Here is a 12,640-nt window from a genome sequence, read left to right on the forward strand (position 1 = left end):
CCGCTCCAACCAAACGTACAGTTGTCACAGCAACTGGAACTGGTCCAACACATCATTGTCTTCAACGAGTCACTGGTTTCATCTTCACTTCCTTTTCTTACTGTTACTCATGTGAAGCCATTGCATGCCTGCTCTATCTTTTGTCTTCACAACGTGAATGTATGATCTGTTTGGCTTCATAACTTCTTCCTACCTGATCCTTATTACACTGTAGCTGTTTGTCATTGTGCTTTCACTCTATTGAATACTTGACCATGGCTGTCCTAGTGTAATCTAACTTCCGCCGCATAGTGATAGGCATAATCTTCACTGTTTGTCTTCATAACTCCCACGTTTTGAAGACGTTCATAAAAATCGCCTATTCACCCCCCTCAAGTCAATATAACACACTTTCAGACCAGAGTAATCAAGCGTGTTGGGTAATGTGGTGTACCCCTGCAGGGAAGTTATCTAATTGAATACCGTGTCCACAGTAATGGATGTTCAGACTTGTATCTTGATCCATTACAACTAGATCTGGTTACTTGAGACATGTGTTGGATATGTTGGCTCCGGGATTGCTTTCTTGCAGAGAGTCAAGGAAGGATCTCTGGGCGTTAATGCTACAACATGCTTGTTAATTATAAACTACTATTCTATACTCTTCTGAATGCTGCAAGATGCTTGAAGATACTTGAAGATGCTAGTATTCGATAGCCTAGGCCTTCCCCTCTATTCTGGCATTCTGCAGTCCAATCCACAGATACATACCTTCCTTTGCTACCAATGCATACTTAGTCTAGATCTGATGCTTGTGAGTACTTTGGATGAGTACTCACAGTTTCTTTGCTACCCCTTTTACCTCCTTCTTTCTTCTTTCCGGTTGTTGCAACTAGATGGTGGATCCCAGGAGCCAGATGCCACCCCGTCGACTGCTACTACTACCCCGAGGATGCCTACTTCTACGTGGAGTCCGCTGACGGCCAGGAGTAGTTCAGAGGTCCTCGGCAGGATGCCTTGCCTATTCGATGTTGTTGCTTTTGTGTTTGCCTTCTTAAGGTAGTCTTGTCTAACTTATGTATGTACTCATATTTTGTTGCTTCCACCGATGCTTGTGTATCGAGCTATGTATTCGAGCCCTCGAGGCCCCTGGCTTGTAATATGAAGCTTGTATTATTTCAATTTGTGTCTAGAGTTGTGTTATGATATCTTCCCGTGAGTCCCTGATCTTAATCATATGCATTTGCGTGTATGATTAGTGTACGATTGAATCGGGGGCGTCACAGGTAAACTACTCACGCTTCATCAGAAGGGCAATAGAGTTGATGTAGATGCCCTCCATGATCGAATCCCCCTCCGGCAGGATGCCGGAAAAGGCCCCAAGATGGGATCTCACGGGAATAGTAGGTTTCGACGGTGGAAAAGTGTTTTCGTGGATGCTTCTGGTGGTTTCGGAATATTTGTGAATATATAGGAGGCAAAGCTAGGTCAGGGGTTCACCGAGGGGCCCACAAGGTAGGGCGGAGCGCTCTACCCCTTGGGTGCGCCTCCACCCTTGTGGGCACCTTGTGGCTCTTGTGACTTGATCTCCAAGTCTCTTGGGTGTCTTCTGGTCCAAGAAAAATCATCACGAAGGTTTTATTCCGTTTGGACTCCGTTTGGTATTCCTTTTCCGCGAAGCTAAAAAAAGAAAAAGAAAAACAGAAACTGCCACTAGGCTCTAGGTTAATACGTTAGTCCCAAAAATAATATAAAATAGCATATCGATGAATATAAAACATCCAAAACAAATAATATAATAGCATGGAACAATAAAAAATTATAGATACGTTGGAGACCTAACGCCCCGCGTCTGCCTAACCCCGCCAGCGTCGCCGCCGACGGCTGGAGCGCCTCCCTCACCGACGTCCGAGCCGCCACCGCCGCTGACGACCTCGCAGGGGTCATCACCGCCGCTATAAGCAACCCCCTTCGTTCTATCTGTTTCCAACGACTTAGTTTAGATGCAAAAGAATAGGTAGGTTTTTATTTATTAGATCGCTTTTAGTGCAGTTTATTTACGGTTAGTTTGGTTTACATCGAACCGGGTCCCTCCGGTTTTCTGTTTTGTCCGCGCCGCCATTGGTTCTCTTAGATGGTGAGCATCCACCGCTTAGCCTCCATAGTGCACAGCTCCGGCAACCCGCAGATCGCCACGTGTCCGTAGCAGACCCATAGGTTTCTTTTTTCAATTCTGTTTATTTTCGGAGATAGTTTCAATCTTAGATTGCTTGTATCTTTTAACCTACTTAATGTTTTTGAGTGATTCCAATTGCTCTGGGTCATAAATTTGATGAAGTTTCTGGCACTGACTTGAAAATTTCAATTTGAATAGATTAAATTCGAATTATTTCAAATATGCTTCAAACACTATTTTGGCTCTAGTTTGAATTCTATAATAGATTTTTAGTGAATCCTTTTGCTCCTGATCACCTCAGATTTTGTCTAGCTGTAGGTTTGATTGGGAAATTTTAGAAAATTTTAAGTTAGGGTTTTAGGCAAAACAGTACTGTTTTAGTTCTAGTTTTTTTTAGTCTTTTCTTTATAGTTTTAAATGTTTTAATTTATTTATTTTTGTCACTTTTGACACATTTAGTTTTGTTTATGTTATTGAACAGTAGACAAATTTTATTTTATTTTAATTTTTTTAGTTTTGTGTGAAAACTTGTATAGGTCATAGTAGAGTTTTATAAAGCTTTTTATTTGTTTCTTTTTGCTATTAAAGGTTTATGAAAAATACTTTATGTTAAATTAGTTGTTTTACATTTTCTTTTCTGTTAATTTGTTAGTTTAGAGATTTATTTTTTGTTTAGTTTTATGTAGGAAAAAGAAAACTATTTTTATTGTTTGTAGTAAAATCTTAGACTTTCCCTTAGTAGTTTTTCTCGTAGTTTTCCTTGAAGTACTTTGGATTTTATTATTTGATTTATTTGCTGTTTATTGATAATTGTGATTGCCAGAAATTGCTTGCTAGAATGATTGCTTGTGTGAATACTACGTTTGACTTAATAGATTTACATCGGAGTGACGGATATTATCAAGATATTTTCGAGGGCGTTATTATCTTCATCAACTTACCAGGCAAGTTCACTTTGACCATGTTATTCATATCTATGTTTTTATTGAATTTAGTTTCACCATTCATAATCCCTCCAATAGTGATGTTGACTTCTTATAGTTGAGTAGAATGCATGAGGTAGGAACCCATCTCCTTGTTATCAAGCCCGGGACGTTATATAGTATTAATGCTATGCCATAGTAGAAGGGGTTGGTATGAGTGCTCGGCAGTGGTGTGAAGAAGGAGGACTCTACGTCAATGACGACAACTCCATGATGGCATCTGGAAGGCCTGCATCTTCAAGGCCTCAAGACTTCAAGTCTCGAGGCAAGAACTCAATATACCTCTGAAACTGCATTATATCGACTAGAGGGGGTGAATAGGCGATTTTTACAAATTTGTCACTGAGGAAATTCAACTTGAGGAATTTCCTAAGTAACGAACTACAAGCAACAGAATAAGTACTCAGGTGCATGCATAACAAAGTGGTAGCATAGTCATCATGATGAAAAGTAACATACACAGAGTACAGGTAGCGTGTAATTAGGATAAGCAGGCTGAAGACAAAGTGACTGAAGAATTGGGATTGAGGAAATTGAGAAAGTCTCCAATCAAAGTCTTCAAACAGTATCAGTCAAGTTCAACAACACATTAATGAGGAAATGAGGGTTGAGGAAATAGAACCAGTAGCTTGGTGAAGATGATGATTTGGTAGACTAGTTCCAACTGCTGTGATAGTCGTACGTCTGGTTGGAGCGGCTAGGTATTTAAACCCGAGGACACACAGTCCTCACTGTATTCTCCTTGAGCTATGGTCACACAAACCTCGCCCAATCACTCGTGGTTAGTCTTCAGGTGACTTCCAAACCTTCACAGACTCGGTCACTCAGTGATCCACAATTCCTCTTGGATGCTCTAAACCATGACGCCTAACCGTCTAGAGGATGCACAGTCCTCAAAGGTAACAAGCGTCGGTTCCACACATGAACAATATCTTCAGCGATGCTTAATCACTTTGGGTTGTAGGTGTTTGGGTTTGGGTTTTGGTTTTTCCTTACTTGATGATTTTCGCTCAAAGTCCTCGGAGGATGGGATGCTCTCAACGACAAGTGTCAGTTTCTCTCAAAGCAACCAACCAGCGAGTGGCTGTAGGGGGCGGCTATTTATAGCCCAGGAGCAGCCCGACATGATAAGACATAAATGCCCTTCTATGATATGACTGTTAGGTGGATAAGATATTTTGAGACAGCTGGCGCATAACACAGCAACGGTCGGAAATTTGATCTCTCAAATTCCTCAGGGCTATCATGTTCCTCACTTGTAGGCAATCTGCACTGGCAAATTCCAAACTCCCCAGTCAGAACAAATTCCTCAGAGAACAGAAGATCTTTGTCTTTGTCACTGAAGAAATTGACTGAACTATATGAGATTTTAATGGCTTCACTCGAAAGGATTGGATATGTGTAGGATTTTGAAATCAGCATCACTTGGAAACTTTTCCTTTGTTTTACCTCGACCCCCTATAATAGTACAGTGTTTCCTGTGACTCAAGAAAGACAAAATGAAACTACGATAACAGAAGTCTTCACGCTTCATAAACCTCACATCAATATCAAAGTCTTCAAGGTCACACTAATTTCCTCAGTTTCAAAGTCTTCAAGAAAACCAAAGTCTTCAACTGAAGACATTCATTTTAGGGGTCGACTTTCATTGTTAATATCAAACTCCTCATAGACTTATAGAACATATGTACACTCACAAACACATTAGTCCCTTAACCTATAAGTCTTCAGTACACCAAAATTACTAAGGGGCACTAGATGCACTTACAATTTCCCCCTTTTTGGTGATTGATGACAAAAATGTCGGTGTTTTGGAAATGAGGGTCCCAAGACTTGCCTGCTTGCGGCCCACAGCGTGGCTCTGCGAGCGAGCCCGTACGACCCATATTCACCAGCAAGGACTCAAAACCCTCGCGAGGGGCCAAGCCTCGCGAGGCGGACGACACAAGACCTCCTCAGGAGCGGCCTCACCAGGCTGGCTCGCGAGGGGCGGAGAGTTCAAGGCCCGACGAACCTCGCGCGGTTCTAGTGACATGAGCCATGATGACCAAGGCCAGGCGGGCGCCAACGAGCACAATGTCCTTGTTTCCTCTTCGGTGCTAAGGAAGCAGGCACATGTGCGGAGTACCGAGGCATCGAGCAAAGGTTTCCGTATCAGTGCAACAAGACCAAGATCATAAGGAGGGCAAGACGGAGGTCACCGTGGAGCCCAAGACAACGTCACCACCAGAGCCTTTTGCAGGCAAAGACTGCTTTTGGCAGGATAGGTTGTACTAGCTATCCCCTTTCAAACTGGCTGTTGTTGGCTCCCTTCCTGCTCAATATTTGGGGAGAGGACCAGGGCCCTTATAAATAGGACTAGCCACCACCGTAGCTAGGGGGAGATCGATCAATCATTTTGGCCAAGAGAGACCAGGATGACCACAAGTTCACCAAGCACAAGAACGCCTCTCCTCAGGAGGTTGTTCTTCCCCTTATACTATTCATCCTCAGCCCAAGAGGCAATCCACCACACCACACTGGAGTAGGGTATTACACCACAACGGTGGCCCGAACCAGTATAAATCTTGTGTCCTTTGTGTTGTGAGTTCGTCGAGTTAGTTCGTAAGATCTTAACTGAGCTAGGACGTGGATCGGTATGGGGGAGATCTTCGCGCGCACCCCAGTGTTCAAACCTTGAGGGTTTTGCCGGAACACGAGATCCGACATTTGGCGCACCAGGTAGGGGGGGACCCGAAGCTTCCCTCCCGTCGCTCCGCGTCTCGTTGCTCCATCGTCTCCATGGAGGACGCTTGCCGCGCTCGCGCTGAGCGCCAGGCTGCCCTCGCCGCCCGCATCGCTCAGACGGCTCCTGTCGGCGGGCCACCCCGTCTTTCCCCGTTGCCTTCTGCCAATGCCGCCACCGGCCCGGCGGGGAACAAGCAACAAGCATCCTCGCTGCACCCCTCGGTGCGCGAGACGGCCACACCACCACTCCATTGCTGACCCCGGACGATTCGTCATCCCACGCTCGTCGCGCTCCTGTGGACGCGCAGGCCGTTCTGTGCATGGCGCGCGAGCTCTTGCACTACTGCCCAGTCAACGACCTCTATGAGGACTGGCTCGACCACATTGCCGAGCTTGTCAGTGCCGCAGGGGGATCTCCAACGCCATCCCTCTCGCTGCCACGCCCTCTGCCAGTCACGGGCGTCATGGCCCACGAAGCACCTCCACCACCTCTGCCACAAGACGGGGTCCTGGCACCTAGGTACACCGCCCCATGGCACGACCCGCCGCGTCCGGCGCCCGCGCAAGAAGAAAGAAGCTGCCAAGAAGACCCTCGACCACGAGAAAACGCCCTCGCGCTCCCTGCGCCACCACGGCAAAACCACGTGCTGCCTGCGGCAGCGGTGCATGGACCCCATCAAGTACAAGTTCTCCACTAGCGCAGAGTCCCGGTGACCACGGCAGGCTGCCGCGCCTTCACCCCTGAGCTACACAGCGTCGCTTGGCCGGGCAAGTTCAAGCCAGATCTACCACCTCGCTACGACGGCACCCCCGACACCGCGGAGTTCCTGCAGCTCTACGAGCTGAGCATCGAGGTAGCCAACGGCGACGAGAAAGTCATGGCGACCTGGTTTCCCATGGCTCTCAAGGATGGTGCCCGCTCCTGGCTCCTAAACCTGCCTCCAGGCTCGATCTCCTCCTGGGACGAGATGTGCGACCATTTCGTCGCCAACTTCCAGGGCACTCACGACCGCCCACTGGCTGCGGGTGACCTACACCGCGTCAAACAACAACCAGGAGAGACCCTCCATAAGTACATCCAGCGCTTCAACAACATCCGCCTCAAGATCCCCAAGGTGATGGACAAGGCCATCATCTCTGCATTCTCCGATGGTGTCCGCGACGTCAAGATAAAGGAGGAGCTCGCCACCCACGAGGAGTTGTGCATGTCTTTGGAGCTGTTCAACCTGGCGACCAAGTGCGCAAGAGCTGAGGAGGGGCGCCTCTCCCTCCTCGAGCTCCCGGCTGCGGACTCGGAGGAGAAGAAAGCCAAGGCCAAAGACGTGACACGCAAGGGAGCAGCCGTGTTCGCGGCGGAGCCAGACACAAAGCGCGGCAGGGACCAACCCGAGTCATCCAAGAGCAGCCGACCATTCTGCGTCCTCCATAACCTGCATAGCCACAACACCAGTGATTGTCAAGAGCTCAGAGCCATTCGAGAAGGACGCTTCGGTCGACGCCCCGAGCGCAACGACTAGGGCTGCGGCCGAGGAGGAGGACGTGGTGGCGGACGCTGGGATGACCGTGGCCCGCGCCACGCGACCGACCTCGTGAGGACCACTGGCAGGATCAGCCTCACGAGGGCGCCTCGAGGGATCAACCTCGTGAGGATCGCCCTCAGGGGAACGCCGGTCTCCCTCCACTACCGCCACCACCAAGAAGGAATGACGACCACCACCAAGACGGGGGGGGGGCTAGGAGCTTCCAGGAGCCGCGTGCCATCGCCTGCATCTTGGGCGGAGCTCAAGCCCCAGCCTCACAGCGTATCTTCAAACAGTTTGCTCGTGAGGTGAGTGTAGTCCTCCCCAAGCTCAAGGCCACGCGCCCGCTCAGGTGGTCCCAGTGCGCCATCACATTCAGCTCAGTAGATCAGCTGGAATGTAGTCATCCAAGTGCGCAGCTACTGCCGGCGTCCTCCCGATGCTTTGTTCACCCGTCATCAGCAACATGCAAGTCACCAAGACCCTCATCAACGGTGGCGCAGGGCTCAATGTCCTGTCCGTCGAGACGTTCGACAGCCTCCAAGTGCCTATGATCAGCTTCATCCCACCAAGCCTTTCTCAGGAGTGACCGATGGCTCCACCACGTCCATCGGTCAGGTCCACCTCCTGGTCACCTTCGGACAGCGCAACAACTACCGCACCGAGCTCATCGACTTCGACGTCACCCACATCCGTCTGCCATACAATGCCATCCTCGGGTATCCGGCCCTGGCCAAGTTCATGGCCATGACGCACCACGGCTACAACGTCCTCAAGATGCCAGGAAGTGGCGGGATCATCACAATCCCTGCGAAGAAACATACGTGGTGTGCTCCCTCGAGCGCACCTTCCAAGCAGCGTCACTCGAAGACCCCGACCACAATGCAGCTCGGTACCCTCTGGTGGTCGTCCCCAAGAAGAAGAAGTAGCAACTCCATGCCGCACCTCAGGAGGGCAGTGACGTGGGTGGCACCTCGTCAGGATCAGCGCCCGCACCTGGGGCGCCTCCCTCTATTGCATAGGAAGGCGTGCCCAGCGCCCTCCTCGGGCAGGGCTCAGGGGCTCTCTTCTAGAGGGCCTCAGACCTCGCCAACGTCACGAGGGAGGCGCTCGGGCACCACTTGGAGGCGTGTTTCATGGCACATGTCCTTCAGGAGGACACTGGGCAAGGAGCGCCCGGTGCTCAGGAGTTCATCACCAAGGTATCTCAGGAGCTTCAGGAAGCAAGAGCAATACGCGGCGACCGCCACCCACCTGGCGCTGCTCCCCACCGAGGCGAGGGTGGTGAGCTGCGCGTTTGCATCGACATACCAGGGCTCAACCGAGCCGCATCTCAGGAACGCTTCTGGCCTTCGCGTGTCGGGCGCTGCGAAGGTCCACGTCACAGATACGTTCGCATGCCATTCGGCCTGCCGAGCGTGGCCGCTGCCTTCCATCGCAACCTGCAGAGCGTCATGGCAGGTCAGGAGGCCAGGCACCACGCAGTCCTGGCAGAGATGGAGACGGTCCTCAAGGAACCGCCAGGACCCCCAGAGCCTCTCGAGGCTCAGGGCCCTGGTGGCTCATGAGGGGCAACCCCTTCGCCGCGTACCTTCAGCTGCCTCAACAACCCTTCATCAACGGAACCATGTGACATTTTCCAAGTTCATTTAGCTGGGAGCGCCCGGGGGGCTGCATTATTCCTAGGCCGCGTGGGTTTGTCCCTGTGGCATGTATCTTTCCTTGTTTAGGTCTTTAGCTTACCTTGCCGGGGGCACCCCTCGGGCTGCATCATCCCCAAGCCGCTCGGGCCGGACCCAGTGGCGCGTATCGTTTATGCATTTACCTGAGCAAGGTTGCCTTTTGTGCTTAATCTATCTATGACTATCACCTGCTTAATTGCCGCCCATCGTGGGAGACGCACACTGGTTGTCTTTCTTCAGGACCCTTCGCATGAGAGGATTAGGCACGGCGTCTATGCTCGGGCCCGTCCCTGTAGCATCGATAAATCCAACGGCCGAGCTCTGTCTGGCGGGCCGACCCCGTTCACGTCACCTCTTGGGGCTGTTGGTGCTTGGCTTTCTCGCGCGATAACCTCAGGAGATTCGTTCGGTGCAGGTTGTCTAACCACCTTGCAGGACCAAGACAACGAACAAGAATCAAGACCAGGTGCAACCCGCCTTGAGGTAGGGCCTCATGAGTCCCGTGCTGGGTCACGAGTGCCCAGACACACCTCGTCTAGCCCTGCCGTGCAAGCCATGTGTCAGGGCGGGGCTGTACACACTCCGGGGGCTCTCCGCAGCAGGGAGCCCCCTCCCACGTATCGGAGGTGATTCGGCAATAACCACGGCGACCGGTCCGCTCCCTCGCATTAACTTGCAGGAACTTCCTGAAGGCTACGGCAGGCGGTACCGCGGACTCTCCCTCTTCTCTCATGCGATTCGCTTGCGTGTTAAAAGGGGGGCTCCTGAGCATCACGTCTCAGGAGCTCTTACTGGCTCTCCAGCCCTCACCCCTGGCCTTGACCATGGCACACGACCTGGCATAGCAGCGGCGGCTGAGCTCGCTCGAGGGCTGGGACCTGAGGACGTAGAGAACCAAGAAGAGCATGGAGAGGAAAGGGAGGCCCGCGCGAATCTGACCTAGATACTCAGTAGTGGATGATGCCCAAGCCTGGCGTCTCGCGAGGAACTGACCCCAGATTACCAAGATAAGTTTCGCGCTCAATCAGCGGCTACAGCGCAGAGTTCTCATTTGTGTAGCCCCGCTGCGGCGATTGATATGTCTCCAAGGTATCTATAATTTTTGATTGCTCCATGATATATTATCTACTGTTTTGGACATTATTGGGCTTTATTATCCACTTTTATATTATTTTTAGGGACTAACCTATTAACCAGAGGCCCAGCCCAAAATTGTTGTTTTTAGCCTGTTTTAGGGTTTCGAAGAAAAGGAATATCAAAGGGAGTCCAAACGGAATGAAACCTTCGGGAACGTGATTTTCTCAACAAACAAGACCCAGGAGACTTGGACCCTACGTCAAGAAAGGAAATAGGAGGCCACGAGGTAGGGGGGCGCGCCCACCCCCACCAGGCGCGCCCTCCACCCTCATGGGCCCCCTGTTGCTCCACCGACATACTCCTTCCTCCTATATATACCTACATACCCCCAAACAATCAGATACGGAGCAAAAACCCTAATTCCAACGCCGTAACTTTCTGTATCCACGAGATCCCATCTTGGGGCCTGTTCTGGAGCTCCGCCGGAGGGGGCATCGATCACGGAGGGCTTCTACATCAACACCATAGCCCTCTGATGAAGTGTGAGTAGTTAACCTCAGACCTACGGGTCCATAGTTAGTAGCTAGATGGCTTCTTCTCTCTTTTTGGATCTCAATACAATGTTCTCCCCCTCTCTTGTGGAGAACTATTCGATGTAATATTCTTTTTGCGGTGTGTTTGTTGAGATCGATGAATTGTGGGTTTATGATCAAGTCTATCCATGAACAATATTTGAATCTTCTCTAAATTCTCTTATGTATGATTGGTTATCTTTGCAAGTCTCTTTGAATTATAAGTTTGGTTTGGCCTACTAGATTGATCTTTCTTGCAATGGGAGAAGTGCTTAGCTTTGGGTTCAATCGTGCGGTGTCCTTTCCCAGTTACAGTAGGGGCAGCAAGGCATGTATTGTATTGTTGCCATCGAGGATAACAAGATGGGGTTTTCTTCATATTGCATGAGTCTATCCCTCTACATCATGTCATCTTGCTTAAGGCGTTACTCTATTTTAACTTAATACTCTAGATTCATGCTGGATAGCGGTCGATGAGTGGAGTAATAGTAGTAGATGCAGGCAGGAGTAGGTCTACTTGTCTCGGATGTGATGCCTATATACATGATCATACCTAGATATTCTCATAACTATGCTCAATTCTGTCAATGGCTCAACAGTAATTTGTTCACCCACCCTACAATACTTATGCTCTCGAGAGAAGCCACTAGTGAAACCTATGGCCCCGGGTCAATCTTTATCATATTGATCTCCTACTACTTAGTTATTTCCTTTGCTATTTACTTTGCCTTTATTTTACTTTGCATCTTTTATCATAAAAATACCAAAAATATTATCTTATCATATCTATGAGATCTCACTCTCATAAGTGGCCTTATAGGGATTGACAACACCTATTTGCGTTGGTTGCGAGGATTTATTTGTTTTGTGCAGGTACGAGGGACTCGCGCGTAGCCTCCTACTGGATTGATACCTTGGTTCTCAAAAACTGAGGGAAATACTTACGCTACTTTGCTGCATCATCCCTTCCTCTTCGGGGAAAACCAACGTAGTGCTCAAGAGGTAGCAGCGACGTAGTCTCCCTCTCCTGCCTCTTGGCGGTCGCTTGCGCGCCAAAGGGGACCTCCTGAGCATCGCGTCTCAGGGGCTCTTACTGGACCTTGGGCCGCTCACCTCCTGGCCTTGACCACAGCACGCGACCTGGCATACCAGCAATGGCTGAAGCCTGCCTGGGGACCGGGGCCTGTCGGCATAGAGCACCACGCCGTCGCGAGGTTGGAATGGGGAAACCGAGCCAGAAAGGAGCATGCGCACGCTGAATTTCATAATAAGGATAATGTCAACAAAGGACACAACAGACGCCTTACACGCCCCAGTGGGGTCCATTTCCTGATTCCTTGCGCGGAACAAAAGACAAGAACTTGGGGAGTCCTAACTATGCGTGCCCTTGTGGATGACGCCATCATCAACAGTGGGCCACCAGAGGCCGGCGCCAACCTCATCCAGATCAGCGGCGGCCTAATGTTGCAGCCCTGCTCTGGGGTCGGCGAGAGCTTGGGGGCATGTAGCTGTCGTCGCTCATCTCCGGAGTCTCGTAAAGCTCGGGAGAGTCGCTGGACCACCAGGAGTTGCCATTGTCACTGGAGGAGCTGCAGGCAAGGCCTGCGGCAGTCCCAACGCCCGCCGCTACGCCGACCTGGTGACCTTCTTCGGGGCAGCACTCCAGGCGGCGGTCCTCCTCGTCGAAGACCTTGAAGAGCAGCACGGAGGCGCCATCGTACATGAAGTGGATCGCGAGGGCGCCCTCCGCGCGGCAGACCCGGGAAATCTCGCCCTAGCCTCGGGTCATGAAGATCTTCCCGGAGGCAACGACTCCAATCTCTGCCCCACTCGCTGGGGCGTCGCAGTCAGCATGTTGCAGCAAAAGCTCGAGAGGGCCCCTCAGCGGCATCTCGGCGGTGAAGAACTGCGGGAGGCGAATCCG

Source organism: Triticum dicoccoides, chromosome 6A, assembly GCF_002162155.2.
Source record: "Triticum dicoccoides isolate Atlit2015 ecotype Zavitan chromosome 6A, WEW_v2.0, whole genome shotgun sequence".
Lineage (NCBI taxonomy): Eukaryota > Viridiplantae > Streptophyta > Magnoliopsida > Poales > Poaceae > Triticum > Triticum dicoccoides.